Here is a 24,726-nt window from a genome sequence, read left to right on the forward strand (position 1 = left end):
TCAACTTCACATTAGTCAAACTGGGCAAGGCTCATGTACTTGGAGAAGCAAAAGAGAATAACGCATTAGCAATTTTGAAAATATTGCCTCTGCTACCCTTTTATTATGATGATAGTGATGCAGATCTCCCTGCAGCCGCTCCAGGCTGTGGTTAGGGCTGCAGCCCATCTTATACCCCAAGGCCACGAGGCACAGGCTATGCAGTGCAGAACCACTGGAGTAGCCCCTCAAGGGCACCTGGCTGCACTTGCAGAGGCAGCTCGTCACAGAAGCCCTCGGCAGACGGCCCCTTGTCCCTACACAGGCTCCATCTGCACCCACCACTGCTGCTCCCTGTGCCAAGGGAACCCACTGCCTCCTCAGATCCAGCCACCTGATCTCCAACTGCCACCCTGGTCTCATTCTCAGAGCACTATTCAGAGACTTCTTTTAGGAATAGTTAACAGACAACAGCAGCAGCTCCAGGGGCTTGTGTTATATTTCGTTATTTTTTTAAAAACCAAAAAGGCAAAAAAAAACCCACTTCCTTCTCTCCTTCTGGAAACTCTTCTCTAGGTCAGCATCCACTGTCTCTCACCTGCCAGCCATAGAAGCCAGACTCACAGTCAGCTGGAGAGTACCGGAGGGCCCTGGAGGAGCTAACTGATGGGGACCTCCCCACGGATGCCGCTGCTGGCTGAGGCTGGACCCTGAGGAAGCAGCCTGCAGCTACCTGGAACTCCATGTCTGAACAGTGTCCCGTGCCATGTGCCTGCAGTTCCAGCCCGGACAGTGGCTGGAGGAGCTCCGGGCCACTCTGACTCACCAAACCACACGTGATTTTAGGTGGTATGTAAAATGGTTTGAGGTGACCTTTAGCAAGCTACTGGCCCTCTCTGTGCCTCAGTTTCCTCTTTCTAAAATGGGAATAATGTTACACCACATGGGGTTATGATACAAATTAAATGGATGGAATGAGTTAATTTTTTGAAAAGCCTTTAGAACAGCCTCTGACACATAGTACGTGCTATGTAAATATTTGTTAAACAAATAAACTGCAAAGGTCATAGCATTAAACAGCACTGAGTCATGTACTGAGAAAGAAAGTGATTCCATTTAACTCCTCTTTCAGTCTGTCTGATTACATCAAGAGGTACGTTCATGTCGGTTTTGCATTAATAGGTCCTGAGCATATCTCTAATACTTGCTTTTTTCCTAAATAAGGGCCAGGCTTCAGACTCTGGCGGACAAGGACTCCTCTAGAATGTAATAATTTTGTTTTGTTTTCAATGTAATTAATTTTATGTTTACTTTCTACTCCTGGTAAGTAATATTAGTTTTCTACTTATGTTAGTGATATAAAATTTATTTAAGATAAAAGTGAATAAATTTAAAGAAAAATAAAAAGTAAATAATGTTATTGGTGACTTATGGACATGGCAAAAATAGTGATACTGGGAAGTAAATCCTGGAAGTCAGGGAAACACAGCAATGAAAAATTTGTCATCTATCTATCTATCTATCTGTTATTTATCTATTTATACTATCTATCTATCATCTATCTATAATGTCTTTGTTTATCTGTATTATCTATCATGTATCTATCATCTGTCTCTCTATTATCTATCAATTATCTATCTATCTATCTATCTACTTATCTATCTATCTTATCTTTTCTCTCCCTCTTTTTTCTCTCTTTAAAATCCCTAAAAGGAAGAGGGGTAGGGATGTGGATTTTCAGATCCGCTTTGAGGAGTGCCTTTCTCTGCTTGTGTTCCACATAGACACAGCCTGGCACAAGCTACCCAACTGTACTAGTGTGTGTGGCCCAGCACTCCAGACACGCCTTAGGCTGCTGCCTTGTAAGACTCCGCCACTGCAGGTCTCGCTCCCCTCGCTCTCTCTCCCTCTCTTTAAATCTTCCTGCCTGGAAGAGTGGCTGTAAATTGCCACATTAATTTCCGAATCAAGCCAAGTTCCATAGTAACGGAGCAGCTTCCAACCCGACCTGAAAAGATTCATTAGGAAGTTGATTTGCTAAGTGCCCTCAACTTACTCCTTCAAAACAACAGCTGCATTTACCCAATTCTGATAGCTCTCCAGGGGCTGGGGCTCTGAGTAGCTATGAGCCTGACACCCGGGTTCCCAGAGTGTGTGCTTGAGCTGGTGGGGTGAGGAAGTTGGGGATCATTCAGGAGCAGTGGAATGTAGACCTCAGGTGGACATCGGAAATTCCGGGTACGTTAGTGAGGGGGCTGCTGATCTGCCCGCCCCCTTCGAGAACTCCTGGGTGTCTCCAAGTTCTATTTGCGGGCAGACTTGCTAGCCTTGCTGGGAAAGGTGCCTGGGGAATGCTTCAGGACTGACAGTCAGGTCCCAGGATGCTGGGATTGTGACTTTGGGGCAAAAGTTGGGGCACAGGACACCTCAACCTCTGTATGTCCGGGGAGTGACTGAGTAGCCAGGGCACATATTTCCTGGTTAAAAAGAGCTGGTAAAATATTTGTTTTGTAAGGTTCAAAGTCATTTTCAGTGTAAACTGTCCCAAATAGACTATTGTTTGGAAGCCTCCATATTCTCATCTAAAAATGGGGACAATAATACCTTCTCACAGGGTTGCTGTGAGACCTGAATGAGATCGTGTGTGTGGAGCACTTAGCACAGTGCCTGGCATGAAATTACTTCTAGCTGTGATGATGACAATGATGAGATGATGAAGGTCCGCATTTCTGACAACAGCACCACCATCTACTCCTCCATCCCCCTCCCTCGGCACTCCCTCACTCAGCAAGGGAACACATCCTGAAGGTGCCCCTTCCTGGGCATCTCTCCATTCCACCGCCTGCTCTCCTTCCCCCTGCCCTGCTGAGGCTGTGGTCAATTTCATTTGCATGCTGGGAACAGCTTCCCAAACAATGTCTCTGCCCCCGTCAAAGCTGAGAGGGGCAAGTGGAGCAATTTCTTCTCCCTCCCCACTCCTTTCCCTCTAAGCAGTAGTGGTTAAGTTTAGGCTCTGGAGTGGCTAAAGCTCCAGGGAACACAGATAGAGTCGGATCAGGATCCACCACTCACTAGCTGTGTGAATTTGGGCAAGGGACTTGACTTCTCTGAGCCTACGTAAAACTGCGCGATGCTTCTTCTTACCATATGAAGTACCGTGAGATTCAATGAGCTAGCGTTTATGAACTGGTTAGTCCAGAGCCTGGCCCAGAGCAAATGCTGTGTAAGTGTTAGCTACTCCGTTCATTTTCCTGGGCTGGGTCTTGTGCTAGGCCCTGGGGCCCAGCGCTGGGTGAGACTCAGGCACTGCCCTCCAGGCACTCACTCTCCAGTAGGAGAGATGGACCTCTGTAGGAACAACCATAACTCAAGGTCCCAGAGGTGGCTGTAGGGGCCGTTCCAAAAGGCTTCCTGGAAGGGGCCACACTGAGAGGTGGGCGGGATGGGAGTGTGGCACCGCGGGATGGGAACTGCACACACGAGCAGAGATACTTAAGCCCGTTCCAAACATACCGTGATGCCAAGGCCCAGAGCCCAAGTTTCCCGCAGGAATCAGAGAGAGAGCATAGTCAGAGGTCAGCTAGACTCGTCAATGTATCTGCAAGGTCTTCTTGGCGGAGTAAGTTTAGAGCCAGTTTTTTGTTCTTTGTTTTTGTTTTGAGAAAATATTTTGAGGAGACATTGTGTTTATTGCTTTCACACACTTTATGTGATTTAATTTAACTGTGAGAAAGGCAACGATAACAACAATAGCTGACAAATTATTGAAGATCTACTATGTAGCCAAGCTCTGGCTAGGTGCTATTCATGTATTATCTTATTTGAGCCTCAGACAGACCCATAAGTTTACAAGACTGTTATTTTCCTGTGTAACTGATGAAATGGAGGCTCAGAAAGGTTACACAGCTCAGGATCACACAGCTAGAAGGTGGCATCTGCCTGACTCCAGAGTCACAGCTTTCACCGTCATTCTCAGTCTCCTGGGACCAGGAGATCCAGTCTGCAGATGGGAAAACTAAGTCATGGGGGTGGGGTGAGGTGGGAATAATTCTGGAATGGAGGTGTGGGGTTGTGATGCTATGTGGGGGACTCAAGGACTGGTCCTGGAGAGAAGAGAGGGAGTGTCAGGTGGGGAGGGCCACCTTCCAGGAACAAAACCAAGGTGCCACCCATCCTGGCAGACGACCCCGGCGCCCTGCAGTGACCAGTTTCGGGCCAGCAGTTTCCTGTGTGTGCTGAAACAACTTCAGGCTTTTGTGCAGGCTCCCCCGGCAGTCTTCCTAATGGCATTCATATTTGCATTACATAGTCCTGTGGCCTGTGGTGGGGAGGGTGCCCTTGTTTTAATTTGGCAAAAATTAATAAGTCTGAGTGGAGAGAGATCATATATCGGGCTGAACATGGCATTGTCACCCCCTCTAATTTGTTAGACAATACAGCCCTGCTGCAGCTTCCAGTGTAGCTGTGGAAAAATAAACATATGTATATTAATGACTTTAAAAGATTTCCGTTTATCCAAGCGTGTCTCTTTCTTTTTATTCTGCATATCATCATATCAATAATTAGTCCCCATACATTTTAATAACTGGAGTTTTCACTTATGGTTGTTTTTCATAATTTTGCAATGATGTTTGACAAGTTCAGGAGCTTGTTCAGTTTGAAAAGGGAGAAAGAAAGTCAGGGATGGTTTCTTCTCGTGCTGTGGTATCCCAGATCTAAAAAAGCAATGGAGATGTGGGCTGAGAGGGGCTCACTGAAGTTTGGTGAGTCTCTTGGCCTGATTGCGTTCTGGGGGGTTCTAACCCCAGGGACGTGTGCGTTGGAGCAGAGGGGGGACTAGATTTTTCATTATTCACTGTTTCTTGCTTCGTAATTGGCAATAAGCCCTGTTCACAAAGGAACCCTGTGAGGAAAGTGAAGAGCCGTTCTACCTGCAGAGGCCAGCAAAGCGTCTTCAAGAGGTGACCTGGCCCCACGCACTTCTAACTTTGAGTTCCCCTTTCCTTCAGGAAAAGCCATCGTTCATTGTTATAATGGTGGTGGGAGGGACCTGATATCTGTTGACATCTACTTTATGTCAGGTCTTTTCTGTATTGCCATCAAACCCATGACAACCTTGCCCAGCAGGTATTATTATCCCACTTCACAGAAGAAGAGACTGAGCTCCATAGAGGATACATGAAGCACCCCGGGCCACATAACTGAGAAGGCCCTGGACCGCAGTTTGCCTGACTCCTTTCTTCCCGCTCCTGGTCTGGCATGTTGTTCCTTTCCGCTTTTCTGTTCTGACCCAGCACATGAGTAAGCTCTTCCAGGAAGCCTCCCCTTGGTCCTCAGGGGTCCTCTCAGGCCCCCACAGCACTGTGCTTCCCCCTGTCATGGCTCTGGTCTCTGCTGAGCACGTGTATGTCAATGCCCCATAAATGCATGCATGGGGTGTAGACAGCTATCTACGTGATGTCTTCCCCATTTGCACCTGGGCTCCTCTGGGTAAGGACTGTACTTTATTTATCTTTATGTTTCCAGGCTTGGAAAATAAATATTTGTGGGCAAAAGAAGGAAGGAGAAAGGTAGAGAAAGAGGAATACATTATACTAAAATGAACTGAGCAGATTCTAAAGCCGCAGTCTTTCTCAGTGCACCATATTTAGAGTGAATGGAGAAGCCTCATTTCTCTTTTCCCATCTTCTTCATTTTACTTTTTTTTTATGAATGTGAACATTTATTTATTATTAAAGGCATAGTATTATTTTTAAATGAACTAGGTGCTCTGAGTAAAGCAAAGAAAGCTAGACACAATCTTTACTTTCCCAGACCTTATAATGGAGTTTGAGAGACACACGTACAGGACATGTTAAATAACTAAATAAGGGAGCTTATGATTCAGAAGGAGCGGGGAGAGTGGGAATGCACAGTTATTAAGTGTCTGCAGTGGGCCAGGAGCTGAGCTGGGGACTTTACATACATTATCTCACTCAGTCCTCACACTTGTGCAGTAGGCATGACAGCATTCATTCTATAAACAAAGAGTGGAGGGGCTAAGACAGAAGCAGCTGGCAAGGAAGGTGGACTCAGGTTTGTCAAATTTCCAAAGCTTGTTCTCAGTTGAGTTCCCAAATGAAGAGAACAGTCAAAACCAAGTATATGGGTTTATAGGGGTAGTGGAGGCAGGGAAAAGATATTCTGTTGGCCTTGCTTCTCCTAGCCTGCTCTTGCATCACCCAAGCCCTGCGCCATCCTGATGCTGGCGGATGGCCTTTGGGCTCAGGCTAAATAGTGGGTGGATTCCGGAATTAGGCTCACAGCCCGAGCCCAGCATGTTGGATACCTGCTGGGAGCCCTCTGACCTGCATCCTCCTTTCTTGGTGTCAGCCCAATGGATGCTTTCTTTGGTTTCCTTGATAGATCTCCAGTGTCTGACAGAGGCCTCAGCCTTGCCCTCAGTCTGCTTGGCTGACATCTTGATCTTACAACTGGCTTTGCCTCTGACTGAAGGAGTAGGAAGAGCAATACTGTGTCAGCCAGTTTCCAGTGGAGAAGCAAACCTCTCTATGTATTTCAAGCAGAGACTTTGTTACAAAGCTATTGGATGGGCTGGAGAGCAAAAGGGGGAGTAAAGGGAGGGAGTGCTCCCCAGAAATCAGTTACTTAAAGGAAGCCGTTGCTGCTCCTTGGTGTGGAGAAGTCAAGAGGAAGAGTGGAGGCTGCACCCCTGCAGACATTCCTGGAACTGAGGTCAGCACAGCTCCTGGAATCCGAGTCCACACCCTCAAAGATGCCAGAACTCGAAAATGGCTTTAATTTTCCTCCTTCCTTCTCACGGCCCATTTGTACCTTCCAATTGCAGAACTGACTGGAAGCCGCTGACATGGGAGCCTGAGAAATGTAGTCCTCAGGTTTCCAGCCCTAATGGTGCACAGAAGAGTATGGAACAGCAGATGTTGGCTACAGACCAGTGACAACGTCCAGTACAGGATGGAAAGAGCAAGGGCTTGGGAATCAGATAGCTTTGGGGTCAAATCCTGGCTCTGCACTAATGGATCTTTGGGAAAATTACTTAATTCCCTCTGAGCTAGTTTTCTCATCTGTAAAGTGGGAGTAATGATACCTTCCTTTTAGGGCTGTGGTGAGGCTTAAATATATGCAAAGCACTTAACATAGTCCCTGTCCGTAGAAAGTCCTCTCTCTAAAGGTTGGCTCTTGTTGGCAGTAGTGTATTTCAGTTCAATTCCCTTCCACATACACACAATTCTATGTTTCTTGAACTGCTTAACTCTGTTTCCTAACCATTGCAAATCAGTGCCCAGGTTCACCACCATGAGGGCTATTAAAAATGAGCCAGATCCTCAGAAGATATTGTATGTTTGCAGAGAGGCTTCTCATCGGCGCTGCTCCGAAGTGTGACCACACCCAAAGTTGTGCTTTCCCTCGCTCTTTTCCCCTCAGTTTCCCTGGTGAGGATAAGAAAGTTAACAGGGGTCAAGCAGGAGCAGAAAGTGCCCGCTACGTGTCCACATCTGTGATCTGCTTGACTCTCCATGACAACCCTTAAGGTAGGGATTATTAACTCCATTTCATAGAGGAGAAGACTGAGGCTCAGAGATATTGTAGATTCAGGTGACATACCTTCTGCTTGCCACCTACTCCTGTCTCCAACGCCCCATAGTAGGAATTGGAGGGCTGCACTGCTGGGGTGGTGCTCAGCTCCTTTCAGCAAGTGTTTCCTGGGCGCCCACGGGTGTTGGGCACACAGCCAGCAGCCACCACCAAGCCCATCCCATCTGGAGTCGACTCACGAGACTGACTCGGCCAGGAGGGGGGTGGCAGCAGGAAGAGAACGGTGTGAGAAAAGAACATCTCATGTTCCTCTTGCCCACGCATGAGCCTCTCCTGGAGAAGTTGGATCCAGCCGCATTATTCTGCTTTCTGGCTTTTAAAATGCAATATTGGGCTCATTCCAAATCGGTCCCATTTCATACAGGTTTATCCAGCATCTGCACAGATGGGTCAGGCCCAGGGTCTGCCCTGGAGGAGCTCACAGTCTGGGGAGGCAGATTTGTAATATCAGAGACAACACCGTGTGGTCAATGCTATGTCAAGGAGGCACAGAGCTTGCGAGAATGCAGAAAATGGGCTTCTAATTCTGCCTGGGGAGTCAGGGAAGGCATCTCAGACAGAGTGACTACTGAGCTGAGACTTTGAGTGGGCAGGGGAGCTGGTGTGACAAAGGAGTTGAGGAGGGAGGCCCTGGCAGAGGGATCAGAATATGCGAAAGCCGTTTGGGGAACTGAGGAGGGCTCATGGGGCTGACACGTGAAGAGCGAAGGCAATTGTGGTCAATGCTGAGGCTGTCAGAAGCAGGAAAGGACTGGGTCACGAAGGGCCTTGTGAGTTATGCCTGCACACTTAGACTTCATTCTGGGGACAGTGGACATCCACTGATGGGTTTTAAACAAGGAAGTGACACGGTCACATTCGTGGTTCAAAAAGAGCACTCTGGGGCCAGAGCGGCATAAGGGACAACCCAATGCAAGACACAGAGGCTACTGAGAAAGAGGTTGTTGCTGTGCCTGGGGAGAAATGGTGGTGGCCTAGCCTGGTACGATGGCACAAGGCACAGAGAGAGAAGCAGGTTTGTTCAGGAGGTACTTCGTAAGTAGAAGCAACCAATATAATAACAGCAACCGTAACGGCAAACACATAGAACACTCACTACGTGCCAAACACTGGCCCAAGCACTTTACATATAACACATTTAGTTCTCCCAATAACCCAAAGAAACAGGCCCAGAGGGGTATATATCATATTCAAGGTTATGTACCTAGTAAATGGTAGAATCAGGATTCGAACTCAGGCAGTTTGGCTCCAGAGTCCATGCTCTCCACCCCACACCATACTGCCTCTTGAGATGACAGTGCTTGGTGCCTGATTAAATGTGGGGGGTGAAGGACAGGGAGGAGTCCATCATGACTCCCAGTTTCCACAGAAGCTCATACCATGCTGTGCCCTCAAGCAGAGCAAGGGCACAGCTGGAGGAAGATGGAGAGGGAAGCACAGCTGGACTCCTCAGTGTCTCATGAGCACCTCGGCTCAGACTCCATTTTCTTTCGGGATCCATCTTTTTGTCCTCACTTTTTGATATAGATTGAATGCTTGTGTCCTCCCAAAATTCGTATTTTGAAAACTAACCCCCAATGTAATGATATTTGGAAGTGGGGCCTTTGGGAGGTGATTAGGTCATGAGAGCCGAGCCCTCATGAATGGGATTAGTGCCCTTATAAGAGAGCCCAGAGGGTCTCTTGCCCCTTCCTCCGTGTGAAGACATAGTGTGAAGATGGATGAGGACTTCTGTGAACCAGGAAGTGGGCTCTCACTGAACACCAAGTCTGCTGGTGCCTTGATCTTGAACTTCCAGTCTCCAGAATTGTGAGAAATAATTTTTTGGTTCTTTAAGCCACCCAGTGTGTGGTATTTTGTTATAGCAGCCCGAGCAGACTAAGATACCTTTCCTGGCATCCTGTGGGAGCCTTGACATTGTTCAGGACCATCAGGTCCTGACAAAACCTCTGAGTTCTAACCTTTCCTCCTCAAGGAGTCTTGAGGACACAGAGATGATTCAGACACAATCCTTGTCATTGACAATCTGGCTGGGGGCACCCACACCTCCTCTGCCTCTCTCTCCCCCCAACATACTCCATTCATTAGCATGTCCTCTAAACTATCTGTGGGGAAGGACCTTTTATTTTTCCATTTCCATTGTGTTCTGGACCAATACTTTTGTAAAATATAATAAAAACTTCTCAGCAATGTCAAATTGCTCTAAAGTTTTCTAAGTCCTTACCCTCACCTTTCCCTTTTCGCGCTTTTCTTGTTTGGACTAGTTGGAGTTCACGGATCAGCCCCAGTCCGCAGATCATACTTTGTGGAGTACTGCTCAAGCCTCTGTTTTCAAGTCCACTGCCACACCTCTGGACTGATCCACCCCCATCACCTTGCCTGGACTTGCACAGTAGTCTCCTAAATGGTCCACCCTCATCCATTCTGGTCCTCTCCACACCTTCTCCACCTCCTAGCTAGAGGAATAACTCTAGTCCATAAATCTGACCACGTGATGGCCTTGCTTAAACCCATCTGGGACTTCCCATTGCCTTCAGGATGGTTCACTAAGGCCCATTCCCACTTCTTGCTTCCTATTTGAATTCTCACTTTCCTCCTCATCCACACACACTAGGCTTCAAGTCATACCAAACTGCTGCAGTTTTTGAAAATGAATGCACCCTGAGGCATGGCTTTCGCACAGGCTGTTCTCTCTATGTGGAATGTCTTCTATTAGAAATTCATTTATTCTTTTAACTAGCACTTAACAGGACAACCACTATAAACTAAACATCATGCTAAGCTCTGGGACTGCAAAGGTGAAGAAGATACAGCCCCTGGTCTTTAAGAACTCCTGATCTAGCAGGGAGAGAGACAAGTAGGTTGACAATGACAGCACAGTGGGGCAGGGCAATGACAAAAGAAAGCACAGGGTCAATGGAAGTCCAGAGGAGGGTCTTGTAACCCAGCCTGGGGTCTGGAAAGGCTGCCTGGAGTGGATAACATTTGGACGATTACTGAGGAATCATTCAGAGTTCATCCGGCAACAGCAGAGGTTGGGGTGAGGAAAGGCGATCTGGGCTGGGGAACAGCCTATGCAAAGCCTCAGAGGTGCCAGGGAAGGACAAGGCTGGAGGAACGGCAAGAGAAGTTTTCCTCAGTGCCCAGCTGTTCTTTGTCAGGCCTTGGCTAGGTTCCAGGAAGACAGTGGTGGCCCCAAATACCCCACACATAAATACACACACAGACTTAATACACACAGACCTGAAGACATGTACGGAGAACCTCGCAAATATTATGCTACGTGAACTGAGCTAGACACAAAAAGTTACACAGTGTGGGACTGTATTTACGTGCAATACTCAGAATAGGTAAATCCATAGAGATAGAAAACAGATTAGTGGTTGCTCGGGGCTGGGGGGAGGGGGAATGTGAAGTGACTGCTTAATGAGTGTAAGGTTTCTTTTTGGGGTGATGAAAATGTTTTGGAACTAGATGGAGGTGACAGTTGCACAACATTGTGAATGTACTAAGTGCCACTGAACTGTATGCATAAAAATGCTAATTTTATGATATGTAAATTTTACCTTGATTAAAAAAAGCATATATACAAATCCATAGGACATATTCACTCAACAAATACTTACCTACATGTGCCAGGCACTGCAGGAAGCTCGAGAGATCCAGGGATAGCTCCCGCCCTGGAGGCCCCACGCATGTGAATAGAAACACACAGATATGAACTCAAACAGGCAAAAACGCGTGCTTCATGAAGACATGCAGACAATTCACTTAACAAATGTTTATTGAGGGCCTGCCATGTGTCAGGCAATAGGCCAGATGCTGGGCCTTCAGTGAGGAACAAATAGACGTAATTACTGTCCTCATGGCTTAAGGACACAAACAAATAATGACCTGCAGAGGCACACTCAGACCAAAGTACACAAATACACACATACCTAAAAAGGACACAGCCAAAGTCTATCAGCCAAATATACGTTGGGTGAAAGTGATGAGCAATAACACACAGACAGGCAGGCATAACCCCCCACCCTCCCCGACATGCACACATCCCTTACGCAATCAATGAAAGTTCCATTAAAAGTCAGATTAAAGCTGGTTTGGGATTTCAGAGCCTTCTCGGGAGAGGGGAATAAACAGGCCTCAGTAGAAGGGCCTGGAGCATTGAGAAAAAAAATCCCCAAGTCTCACTTAAGTGATTTTTGGCAGAAATCAAATTAACGGCGGGACTATGGACTGCTGACAAGGTGCTCCATCATGCTCTGCTGTGTGAACGTGTTTCTTATACATGTTGTTTTCATTAGCACTTCATTTGATAATGATAAATGGCATTTTCATTTGAAAGGAAAATATTAAAAAGTTCTGATTTGCAAGAGCAAGTTAGAATAAATGATATTATTATGTCCTGTCACTTGTTCGGCTCAGAGAAAAATAATAATAATGATAATAAAAAACCCCAACAGCTTTCCCTGCTGAAGAAACACAAGCATTTTATTTCTCCAGTGGGCCAATTTGCTCGTCATCAAATCTGTCCTTGGCACAGAACCTGATGAAAGGCAAAGATTTCCAAGGGTGGGGGAGAAATGCTGGCGACATCAAAGGCCGTCAGGAAAAGAGTGACCTTGGGAAGCCCTGGGCCCCTTGCAGGCTAGCAGCGGGAGGGATTGCTCACTGGCTGAAGCTCTGTTGGGGCCTGGAATTCACTTTCTTGCCTTTGGGTCAGATTTCAGCTTTCTCTCCACCAGTTTTTGGAAGCCTGGCCTCTTCTGAACTTACTTCAAGGACCCTGGTGTCATTATGGTGGTTGACCAAGTCGCTATCCTGCTTACAACCCATAAAGGGTCCCCCATCACCTACAGGATAAAGTCCTAACTCCTTAGCCTGGCATTCAAGGCCCTTGGGCACCCTGCCCCTGCCCCAGCCTCAACTCCCACCTTCCCCAACGCTCACCTGATGCTCCAATTACACTGAACTCTGTACCATTCCCTGCACATGCTTTCTTTTCTACCCGCATGGCATGCGGAGCCCCTGGATAGCTGCTTGGGTGAACTCCTACTCATTCTAAGAGCCAGCTTAAGTGTCTCCCTATGAGACTTTGTCTGAACCCTCTTCCAGGAAGGGGTTTCACTCATTGGTTCCCAAGCCTTATTTGTACGTACCTTATCATGGGTGTGAATGCATGAAATAGCCTGGTGCGGATGAAAGCCGGCAAGTCATTGACACGGTGGTGCAGATAGTGTGAGCAGGTGTGGAGAAAGGGAGCACGAGCCTTTAGCTGGACCCAGCCTGTACAGGGTCTGGTATCTTCCAAACCTCTATGGCCTTGCCTATCTCAAGCTAGTGAATGCTCCCTTCTCTGGCTCCCACAGCACTCTGGGCTACCCACTCCCATTACCCATCGCACCTTAATGTCTGCTGTTGTCTGGGTCCATGGTTCTGCCCCTTTCTTGCCCCTAGACAGGGAGCTTCGTTAGCACAGGGTCTGCTCTGTGTTCTCCTGGTGCTCTCAGGGTCTGGCTCAGGGTCTGCTGAAAGTGAACATTTGTTAGATAATCAAGTGAGTAGATGATGGCATGATGGCCTCAGTAAGAAGAGCATGTCACCTAAACATAAACAGAAGTTGTGAAAGTTGAAGCCTGGGGAGAACATTTGTTGTTTGGATGACTTTGTTCCTGGTTTTTCTTCATATCAATAATATCACCTTTCTTTTCTCCAGAGGTGAATCATAGTCAAATAAGCTTGTTTGAAAACCCAGCACATCTCAATGAGGGTCGATGGCATTAGCATGCATTAGGAAATTTCCAATGTCTGGCATCAACTCAGAAGATTGATGAATCTCTCTCCTTTCCCCTTTGCAGCAGAGGGAGCCTTGCATGACAGGAGAGGGCTGAGAATCTGCTGCCTCTGGATGGAGTGAGAACTGCTCAAGGTCAGTGAGCATGGCAATAATGCAGGACTTTGAGGCTCTCTTTGGTCCTTCTTCCTAATCACTTGATTATCTAACACCTCATTTGACACCCTCCAAGGGCCCAGTTCAACTAACATGAGATGAGCTCCCACTAAGTGCCAAACACCCTATTGGGTACTATTGTGGGGAGAAATATGACCATTCCCCTTATATAGACGAAGAGACTGAGGTTCAGAGAGGTGAAGGGTCTTGCCCAAGGTCATACAGCTGGATAGTAGATGAATCAGGACTAGAATTCAAGTCTGTCTTGCTTCTACTTAGGTTAAGGGTCTCTCTCTCCCAAAGCATCCACAGGTATGCAGCCCTGGAATGGGTGCTGGATAAGAGAAAAGGTTGAATGGGTTGTGGAAACTGGGACAGAGAGGAGATCTCTGATACTGAAGGTCTGCATAGCAAAGCCCAACATCTGTCTTCAGCCTCCTCTCTACTCACCCTACACCTTGGCCTGTACTCTAGTCACACCTAAGCATTCTCTAAGCAGGCTCTGCCACTGTCTCCACTCCAAGTCTTTGCTCAAGACATCCCTCCTGCCTGACAGGCCCTTCTATCATCTTCACCTGTTAAGATTCCTAGCATCCTTTCGAACTCAGCTCATATCCCACCTCCTCCAAGAAACCTGCCAGCTACATGTGGTTTGCTGTCCCCACAGTACTATGAGCCCTTTGGGGACATGGACTTCTCTAACTCACATTCAAATTATACCTGATACATAGTAGGTGCTCAGTAAATGTGTATGTAATGAGAATCAACATAGCGTGTTCATCATTAATAACTTTGTAATACTTGCAATATTTGTCTAGAATAGTGCTTCCCAACCAACTTTGCGTGACTTTCTCCTTTGAGAATCTACTGCCAGAAGTCACAGATGGTCCTGCCACAAATGCACAAACAGAGGAGTCACATCTTATGCAGGGGTTGGATTCCTAAGACAGTCTGTGAGGTAAAAATCACATGTAATTGAAATTACCCTCAAAAATTCCTTGAATTGCCCCTAAAGTCCAGAGTACATAGTCTGCACTGTAGTTAGTTGGCTTACATTTGGAAGCCATGTTGTATGAAAAAGCCTTTTAAATAATAGAATCGCCATCTACATAGCAAGATGCTTACCTATAAAAGAGGCATGAAGAAAGTCAGATTTTTTGCAGGATCAGCAGGTCTATGCCTGTACATACAAATTTTAGCATCGTCTTCAAGGGGTTCATGGACCTCAAAGTTCAGGCATGGACCCAGGTTAAGAACTTTTGGTATAGAACTTTAAAATGTACAAAGTCCTTATCATGCAGTAGCTTACTTTAACCCTCAAAACCCTCCTTTGAAATGAATATCCTGGATATTATTACTACTTTATAGATGAGGAAATTGAGACTCAGAGAGGCAAAATGACTTTAGTCCAAAGACTTGGCCTCTTGTCCAACAATTTTGCCTCAAGATTCCCCCATTCCACTGCCTTGAGGGCCACCTTGAGGGGTTCAACTGATCCTTGATCCACTTGTCAATGGAATAGGAGGACATGTGACCTTAGACTGGTTACCCAAACTCTCTGAAACTCGGAAGCTCTGTTTGCAAAATAAAGATAGTAATATCCACTGAGTACTGTCCTTGTAGGATTAAATGAGCCATTGGATATGAAATTACCTGGCAGGGTGCCTAGGATATTGCAAGGGCTCCCTCAGGGTTAGCTTTTCTTCTCCACCTCTGCAGGCATTCCTGGGAAATCAACAGAGAAGAACCTTCCTCTGTGCAGTGTCACCTCTCCTCCTGACCTCCAAAGGTCTTCAAAGAGTTGGAGTCTTGTGCAAAACTACTTAAGAATATACAAATACCTTTTCTTGTTTTTGAAATTCCTGTCTCCTCAATGCCATTTATTGAACACTGAGTGGAGAGCAGGGGAACAAGACCAGGAGTCTGCCTGTTCCATCACAAATTTTGTGTGATTTTGGACAGGTGTCTTCAATTCAAGAAATGCTTATGGAAACACAGATGTCTCATCCAAGTACTTAAGGCCCTTCATGAACCTCTGCTCAAACCTTCCAACGGCTGCCCATTTCACTTAGAGTAAAATCTCAAGTCTTACAGGGCCTCTGGAGCCTATATCAGTCAGGGTCCAGCTGAGAGAACACAACACACACCAGGTAATTTAGTAGAGATCATTTAATACAGGGAGTCAGTGACAAAGGTGTTAGAAGAGCTGAAAGAGTGTAACCAAGGGAACGTGAGGCAATTCTGAGATTGGCAAATGCAGAGGCCTGTCACTGCCTCTAGACATGAAGGAATCAAGGGAGGAGGCCGTGTTACCAGAGCCCAAGGGCTGGAGCTGCCCCACCAGACCCGGAACCATGGTGGGCCTGTCTGGTGGAAGCTGGAACCGTGGGGATTTGTGGCCCTTGCTAGATATATCGCTTGAAACCAGAGTAGGTTTTATTATACCTGGCTTTTATTCCCTCCTCCTCTCTAATCTCCTGCCAGTGCCTCCCATTGGCCAAGCCTAGCCAGAAGCCAGAGGGTAAGGCAGAAGTACAGAGAAGGATGAATATGAGAGGAAACCAGCCACTGATGGCACAGGACCTTCAGGATATGGTGCAACCCTCCCCAACCCCCCGTTGTCTCTCTGGATTCCTATCCATATTCTTATACTTCACTCACCATGATGCAGCCACAATGGCCTTCTCAATGCTCTTTGAATACACCACGCCTTTACGTTTGCTGTTCCTTTTGTCTGGATTTTGTCCACCGGATAGCCACATGGCTCCCTTCCATGCTTTTGTCACTTTCTAAGTGAGGCCTTCTTTGACTATCCTACTTAGGTTTCCACTCCCTCCCCTACTGACCCTCTTTATCCCCTTCCTGTTTTATTCTTCCCTCTAGCTTTTATGACCATTGAACAGTCTATGAAACTTATGTTAAGGATGGATATATTTTTGGCATATACCTCCTCTCTCTAGAATGTAAGCTTCATGAAGACAGAGATTTTTGTCTGCTTAGTTTACTGCTCTATCCCCAGTGCCTAGAACAGTACCTATCAAATGGTGAATACTCAATAAATAACTGTTGAGTAAATGAAAGGGTGGATCAAGATTCAAACACCCCTTTCACTCTTATTCATTTGTTCATTCAATAAACTCTAGTGTGGAGGACGGATTGGAGCAGGGAGTATAAGGAGGCAGTCTGAGCAATTAGGATGCACTTCTGATCCTGGGCCTGTTTCCCCATCCATAAGGCAAAGGGGCTGAGCGGAAGATCTGAAAGGACCCCTCCAGCCTCACCATTCTACAAATCTAAGGGTATTTCCCTGGCAGAAAGACTTGGAAGATTAAATTAATCCTCTCCTTAATCAGCAGTTCCCATCTCTGCATGTGACTTGTCAAGGGAACTTTTCTCTGATGCTCACACGATGCGGGAACTTGTCACATCTTCCATCTCTGGGAACATCCTCACCTGAAATTGAAAGGTAAATATTTCAGTTGTGAGTCTCTCTGTCATGACTCAAATAATTTTAAAATTGCTTAGATGTCTCTGCCTAACAATGTTCAGATTGTTCTAATGCAGGGGAAAGCGGTAGTTTTAGACACAGTAATATTGATAGCAGCTAGTAATTTCCATGTATTTCTCACGGTTATTGGCGCTGTGAGGATTACCAAGGAGAATGTTTTACTTATTAAGAAGAAGTTCTATGTCAAGGGCCTAGTATGGTACCTGACAATAGAAGGTGCTCACTAGATGATGACTTTTGCAATAATTGTTTTCATGGAGTTGGGTTGGGAAACAGCCATGCTTTTGTCCAGGATGCTATAATGTCATCAGGGATCTCAGCTCAAAAGGATTTTATTCCCAATAGACCCCCTATTACAAACTAGGGGGGGCCCTCTGCAAAAGTAGCAGAATCTTTGTAGGGCAGAAAAGAATTGAAAGATTAAAAAGTGTTGAGAAGGGTTTACAACTAGGGGTAAGTGGACAGACAGCCCAGAGATGGCACAATCCTTCCCTCCTTCATTCAGTAGATAGTCTCTATTGTGTTCTTGAGAATTCAAATCTGTCCCCACCCTCAAGCACCTCCCTGTCTAGTCGGAAGGACAATATAAGGTGCTGTAAATAGCAGTTAATGGATTTCAGTGCAATGGTAGGGGAAGGCACAGGATGTTTCCGAGTCTTTAGAATATCCAAGAAAGATGTTTCAAAAACTATACATTGAATCAAGCACAAATTTTGTTTGCCACCTTTGCTCACCAGTCCTAGCAAAAAGTGAAAAGAAACTCATATAGTAAGCTTTCATCACCACTTAAAAGACTATATCGTTTATTTATGTAGTAATTTTTATCGTCTGTTTCCTCCTTGAGGCCAGGAAATTTTATCTGTTCGGTTAACTGCTTTATCCCAGCATCTAGAACCATGTTGGGTGCACAGTAAGTCCCAAGTAAATGTTTGTTGGCTGATGGACTAGACCAGCCCACTCTAGGCCACTGCACAGGAGAAGAAATAAAACTGGGCCCTGGTTAAGAGAGAAACTGGAAGAATGCCCGAGGTCCATATAGTCAATGGGGCGTACAATGGTGGGGGTGACCGTTGGAAGGAGGAGACAAGGTTGCAGAGGTTGGAGACATGGCCAGATCCCGGAAGGCTTAAATGCCAGGCCAAGGGTCTTTAGGGTCTCTGCAGAGGCCCTGGAGAAACACTGAAGGACTTTTAGCTGGAATGAGGCCTTCTCAGACCCCTGCTCCATCACCTTCTCTTTCTTTCCAAAGAGGTTTCCAAGTTTCTTTTGTGTCGCTTGCTTTATTTGACTGGCCCAGTCTTACTCGGGAGTTCTCTGACCAGCAACAGTCTTTCAGTGAATGCAAAGGATCCAGTTATCTGCTCCTCCCTTCCCCAAATCCAACTCAACCCCACATTCTTCTTATAATTAAACCCAAAATCCAGCTAAATTAGGTAAATATTTTAAAATGGCAACTCAAGAAGGATGTTTTAGTAACTGTGTGATGAAGATGTCAGATCTTTGTCATCTCATTGCAGCCTGAAGGACAGCTGGGAGGAAAGTCACTTTGAGAGGTTTTAATAATGTACCTAATTCTTGATGTCTATAGGGATTATAACATCTGGATGCCAGTTTCAGAGAGCATGGGTCAAACTTTGGTTTGGTGTGTCCATGCTATCTGCCTGTATTAATCTTCTTTTATATATATTAACAAAACTCTTTATTTTCATTGACAAATATTTCTTAAGCATCTACCAGATTCCAGACACTGCCTTAGATGCAGGGGCTGGGGAGCCAGTGTTCACAAGAAGCCATGTCCTTGCCATCGAGGACCTTTTATTTTAGTAGGGATTTGACACATGGCCACAACAAAAACAGCTTTGTTTATTTACTATGTGTGATTTTACATACATTTTCCCATTTAACTTTCACAGCAAACCATTGAGGTTGATACATTCATTTCTATTTTATTAGAGAAGGAAGCCAACTGTTGCATGGTCAGTAAGTGGTGTAGTCAGGATTCGAACTTAGGTCTGACCCCAAATCCATGCTCTTTCCACAGTGCCCATGCCTTACTTTAGAGGAGAGCTAGTGCATGTGTTTGGGGTGGGGCTGAGAGAAGGACAGCCATGCAGAATGTCAAGAGTTCTTAGAAAAGAGGAGTAAAGGTAAACTGCCTAGGATGGGGACTAGGGAAGCTGAAAGGGATAGAATTTCTGGTCTGCTATGGAGGTGGAAAGTCATCAAGTTCTAGGGGTCCAGGGGCATCTATTTTAATCAAAGCAAGGCCAAACATTCTAGAGGTCCTGTCAAGAGAGGCAGACACCAGTGTGGACATTGCAGAGCCCTAGCCTGTCTATCCCTAGTACGGAGAGTATTCCAAGAAGGGGATTGACCCAGGGGAAGGCCTTGGGGAACGAGGCCAGATGTCAGGAAAGTCTTAGCAAGATGGGGAGAGAACGTAAACAATGACAGACTCACATAACCCTGACGTACTTACTTGTTTCCACTGGAGTTGTGCACAGATTCATTCGTTCCAATGTCCGTGACACTAGCTGTGTTTCACACACATATCTCTCCAGGATGTAACATACATTCTCTGTGGTAGCCATTAGGTTGTCTTCAGAGCTTCCAATTATCTTCTCCTATCAGGTACTTCCCAGCTCCCTTGCACTTAGGCATGGCCGTGTGACTTAATTTAATTAGTAATGTGAGCAGAAGTAACACATGCAGAAGGAAGATTTAAGAGCCAGGGCGTGAGTTACCGCATTCTCTTTCCCCTCCTGTGGTGAAAGTCAAGATCGAGCCTCCATAATCCAGGGCTCCTGAGTGGCTATGATGATCAAAGCCTCCCTGGTGATCCACATGGATATCTCAAGAGAAAGAAACCTTTCTTGTTTTAAGTCATCAAAACTTTGGAGTTGTTTGTTACTGCAGCATAACCTACTTATTCTGACTGATTATACATTTCAATTTACATACAAACTCACTCTCATATCATAGACAATCTCTCTGATTCATTCAGTCATCCATCCATCCATCTAGTCATTTATCCATTCATTTATTTAGTAAAAATTTATTAAGCCTCAACCATGTATCAAACTTTTTTTCCTGGTTAACGGGGATACGGTGGTGAACAAGGTCAAAGTCCTACTCTAATGGAGCTTCTTTCTAGTGTGGCTGGCAGACAGATAGAGAGAGAGAGATTAGATATAGATATATAACTCCTATCTATGTATTTATATCTAGATAAATAGAGATTATATACAGACATCTATATGTATGTATGTATGTATGTATATATCTATCCATATTGGACGATGTAGCAGTGGGAAGGGTAAACCATCTGCTCCACATGATTTTCTGGTTTCTGGGTATCTCACATCTACCTTTGCCTCCCCCCAGGTCTTGTGAACTTCCTCACATCTTTCCCAAGAAATAATTTCACGGGGGCTTCTGACCAGAGCCTCTGCTGGTGGGTGGGGAGGGATTATAGAGGTGCCACCATGATGCACTGTCCTAGAGAGAATTTCTGAGGAGGCTCCAAGCAGGGACCAAGTGCTGCTGGGCCACTAGACTCTTCCACTCCTCAGGCTCTCAGGAACTTCTGAATGATCTCTCTATCCTTCACAGAGTTTGGGGCCACCTTTGATGACAATGCCTCCAACAGCAAGAATTCAAAAGGAACTGATATTTAGGATGCTACTAATTCTAGGGACTAGATTTAGAATCTAGAGATTCTCACTATTTGGTTGGATGTGTGCAGGAAGGGAGAAATGGGGAGTCAAGGGCAACACCCAGATAAATGGAAGTGATTGGAGATATCAGTCTCTGAAAGGGGAACACCAAAAAAGGTGCAGATTTTAGGGGGAAGATATTGAGTTCTGTTTTGGAGATGCTGAGTTTGAAAAGTACCTGTGGTCATTCAGTTGAAGAGGTCCAATGGGTACCTGGATACACTGGTTCAAATGTCTAGGTTGGGGATATAGATTTATCCATCATCAGAATATAAATTGTACTTAAAGTCATGGGATTTGGTAAAGTCCCCCAGGGAGAGTGAGAACAGACACCCAATAATTTGTCTCTAAAAGGAACTTGAAAGAGGAGGGATGTCTAGGAGATGTCTAGAGTGAAGAGGATGGTGATCCAGGGAGGTCATGCTTGTTTTGTTTTGTTTTGTTTTGTTTTGTTTTTTAAGGTGGAAGAGGCTTGAGCATGCTACAGGAAGAAAGAAGAAGGGGAGAGGCTGAAGGATTTCATTCATGCATGCACTCAGCCACCCATCCAGCTCTCACTGATGTTGAGTTTATTTCTTCTTTTTATTTAGTTGAGCAGACATTTTTGAGCACCCATGGCAATCTTTTGGGGGCTTGGTTGACAACAGTGAGTCTTACCAGATTTGGAGTAGGAGAGCCTAGGACTGTGGTTGGTAGAGGAAAGACAGTACCTGCCCTCTTGGGTACCCATAGAGATAGTCACACTGATTGACATGAGGCCAAGTACAAGCAGTTACTAGATTCATAGTTAGACGGGTTAGAATGACCCATTCATTCTCATTTTCAGTTGGTTGTTTTGTCTGAGTAAAACCCTGGATTGGACCAAGAGAGTGGGCCACTCTAGTCCTTGGCTTCCAATATAGCAGGAGGTGAAGACCTTGGAATCTGGAGGAGTCTCTGGTGCCCAGAAATATGAACCTCCCCACAGTCATTCTTGTCAAGTCTGCTCAGCTTCTTGAAGCCTGAAAACAGGCACAAAGTGGGGAGCTCCAGCATCACCTACCTTCCAAAGCCTTAATTCAGAACCATTCACAACAATCCATTCCACTCATCTGATTCTGATCCACTTGGCCACTAGTTTATTTTCCTTTTCCAGTGTTCATCTTGAGTCTTCCCATGTGCTGCTCCCCATCATTTCTCCATCTGAGCAGGCTTGGGCCACCTCACTCTATGCCCCTCAACTGGTTCTCTGCATACCTGGGAACCCTCATCCCCTGTTGCCATGATGGATGGCATTCTCCCCAGTTCCAGCCTGTTACCAAAAGAGGAAATAGGTGGCCTGTGAGAGAAGGAATTAGGCATGAGGTCAGAGACATATTCAGTAGTTTGAGGACTGAAAAAGATCTGATTTAGACTTTTCTTATTAGAGTGAGATTTAAAAATTATACTTTCTTTGTAGGGTTTTCAATTCCTTATTGCCAGTTCCTGGCATAGTAACAGTCACATGGTTAGAGTTCAATTAATCTTAATCCCCTTTCCCTTTCCTTGATCTCTTTTCAATTCCCAGAACCAATTCGCACTTATGGGAAAACCAACTTGAGATAGTTCATCCATCCATCTTGCAGGGGAGGAAGACTTTTCCTCTACCTTTTGTGGGTTCATCTGGCCGGAGAACGAATTAAATTCACAAGAGACAGAATAGCAAGAGAAAATTAAACAAAGCTTTATGAGGACCATGGCCTGGGGCCTTTCTTCCCAAAGGAAGAAAGGGCACCGAAGAAGTGGGGTGCACAGAGTGGTTATATACCCCCTAACAGGATGTTTCACATATGATTGAATGTCCCTCCCACAATAGTCACAGGATTGCCCTGTCGGCACAGTGCTTGATGGACACAGCAGGTAGTGGGTCTGCTATCTTGGAGGGCGTAGCAGGAGGCAAGTCTATTGTCTTGAGCTGGGCGGTCACAGGCGAGTGCAGCAATCAGTTCCTAGCCTAAGGAAAGATGCTTAATCCTTAAAGAAATGCCAGTGTTGGGAGGGGGAGGGAAGTCAGTTACAGGAGGTTACCAGACAAGCACAATAAACAAATGCAGATTTAAGTCCTTGCCTTCCCCATTGATTAAGAGTTTCTAGAGATAAGGTCATCTCCCCTTCTTCCTGGTAGAGAGGGAGATATCTTTACAGATGGAGAGTTCCTTTACAATGTAAATGTCTCTTACAAAGGGTAAGTAAATTCTACTTTTTAGTTACTTTCCTGTCTGCAAAGGAACCAGCCTCAAATAATCATCATGCCAAAGAGGCACATCTTGGCGTGGCCAAGACCAGTCCCCCACAATCTATCTATCCATCCATCCATTCATTTACCAAATTTTTTTTGAGGACCTACTATGTGCCTATCACATTTCTTGGTTTTAAGCAATAAATAAGGTAGACACTGCTTCTGTCCTCGTGGAGCTTAGAGTTTAGAGAAGATAGAGGCTTAAATGACACCTCCTCTGTGGCAGGCACTCCTGCCTGGCTGCTCTGACTCCACATAATCTGGGATTAAGTGTCCCTCGTTGAGAGAGAAGTCCTGAACCAAATGACCAGCACTGGTAACCAGGCTTCAGCATGGGGCCTTGTTTGGCCAGTCCTGTCTGGTGACCATCCTGATGTACCAGACCCCTCCCAGCCTTGGGCCCTGCCTTGTTCTTTTCTCTCTCCTGCCAGACTCATCCTGATTTTCAACCCAAGGCCCAGGGTCCTATTTCCAGCTGCCAGTCCTCCCAGATGGCCAAGTCCTACCATGGGAGATATTCTGACCCCTCCCAGTAGTTATACCTCACATTTCTGACTCTCACTATGTGCTAGCCTGTGGTCTCAGTCCTGAATCCTCCCAAGAATCTGATAAGTAACTATTCTTAAGATCCTATCTGTGAAGGGCAAAGGCTCCTGCTGCAAAGATGCCTTAGCTGTCCTCTCCCTCAGGCTCTGTAAGAGGAGGGAGGAGGCAAATATCCCTGGGAGAGGTAGTCAGACTTAGCAGAAAGAATTCGTAAGCTTTGGAGTCAGACAGACTGGGCTAGAATCCCAACTTCCCCACGGACAAGCTGTAGATGCTGGGAAAGTCACATGACTCCCCTACATCTCAGATTCCTCACCTGTAAAGTGGGAAAAATACTATGTACTTCAAAGGAGTGCTAGGAGGACTATGGAGAATGTATTAAAGCCCCTGGCTCCTGGTCTGTACTCACGAAAAAGCAGTTACTAATATTATCCCTGCTCCGAGCTCCCAGACCTCATGCGTGGGCCAGGCCTGGCCATATTGGTGTGTGGAAATCTTTTTCTTTTCCCTGAACTGCCTCACTTTCCCTTGAGCAGCCCTGGGCAACTGTGTGAAGATGGAGAAGGAGCTGCAGCCAACTGTAGCCACCACCCTGCCCAGCCGGCTCTGACCTGGAACTCCAGCCTGGCTCTCTCAGGTCATCAAGGCACAGAGGACTGGCCAGCCTGATTCAGATGTCCTACTCTTTTGCAATTCTTCTTGGGGATGTCCTGATCTCAAGGCAGCAGTGGCTACAAAATAGACGTTTATATTCAACTCTCCCTAAGCACAGAGATATGGCCCAGCAAGCCTTAGCAGAGGAGAAGACAGGGTGAAGGTTAATGGCCAAGGCAGGGGTTGGGGAAGGCAAAGCGAGACCTGACTTTGTGGCCTTAACAGGACAGAATTCAGCCTCCAGGTACTTTCCTGGCAGCAGGGCACTTCTCAACCTGCCTTCTCAAAGGCTGGGAACTTAGCTGGAATCTTGGCTGGAACCCCTCAGCATTGCTAGGAAGTGCCTTTTAACCTTTACCCTAGCCAAACAGCCCTTGCTGATTTTCACCACATCAAACCTCTTTAAATGCAAACCTTTTCTATCTTTCCCTTTTGTTTGGTCTGTATCTTTAACAATCTGGTTAAAATGTCCTTCAAGTTCTGGCGATGACACCTCTGA

At 46.0% G+C, this 24,726-nt stretch overlaps 1 long non-coding RNA gene across 2 annotated transcripts; it reads left to right on the plus strand.

The window, feature by feature from the left end:
• Positions 1-1,055: 1,055 nt before the first annotated feature.
• LOC139045312 (uncharacterized) lies at positions 1,056-24,722 on the plus strand. 2 transcript variants are annotated; one of them, XR_011503400.1, is made up of 4 exons: positions 1,056-1,132; positions 13,455-13,525; positions 16,900-17,012; positions 21,232-24,722. It is a non-coding gene; the product is annotated as an uncharacterized lncRNA (long non-coding RNA). The 2 variants fall into 2 exon arrangements; XR_011503401.1 differs by having other exon boundaries at positions 16,903-17,012.
• The last annotated feature ends 4 nt before the right edge of the window (positions 24,723-24,726 follow it).

The sequence above is a fragment of the Equus asinus genome, chromosome 5, assembly GCF_041296235.1.
Source record: "Equus asinus isolate D_3611 breed Donkey chromosome 5, EquAss-T2T_v2, whole genome shotgun sequence".
In the NCBI taxonomy this organism is placed as follows: Eukaryota; Metazoa; Chordata; class Mammalia; order Perissodactyla; family Equidae; genus Equus; species Equus asinus.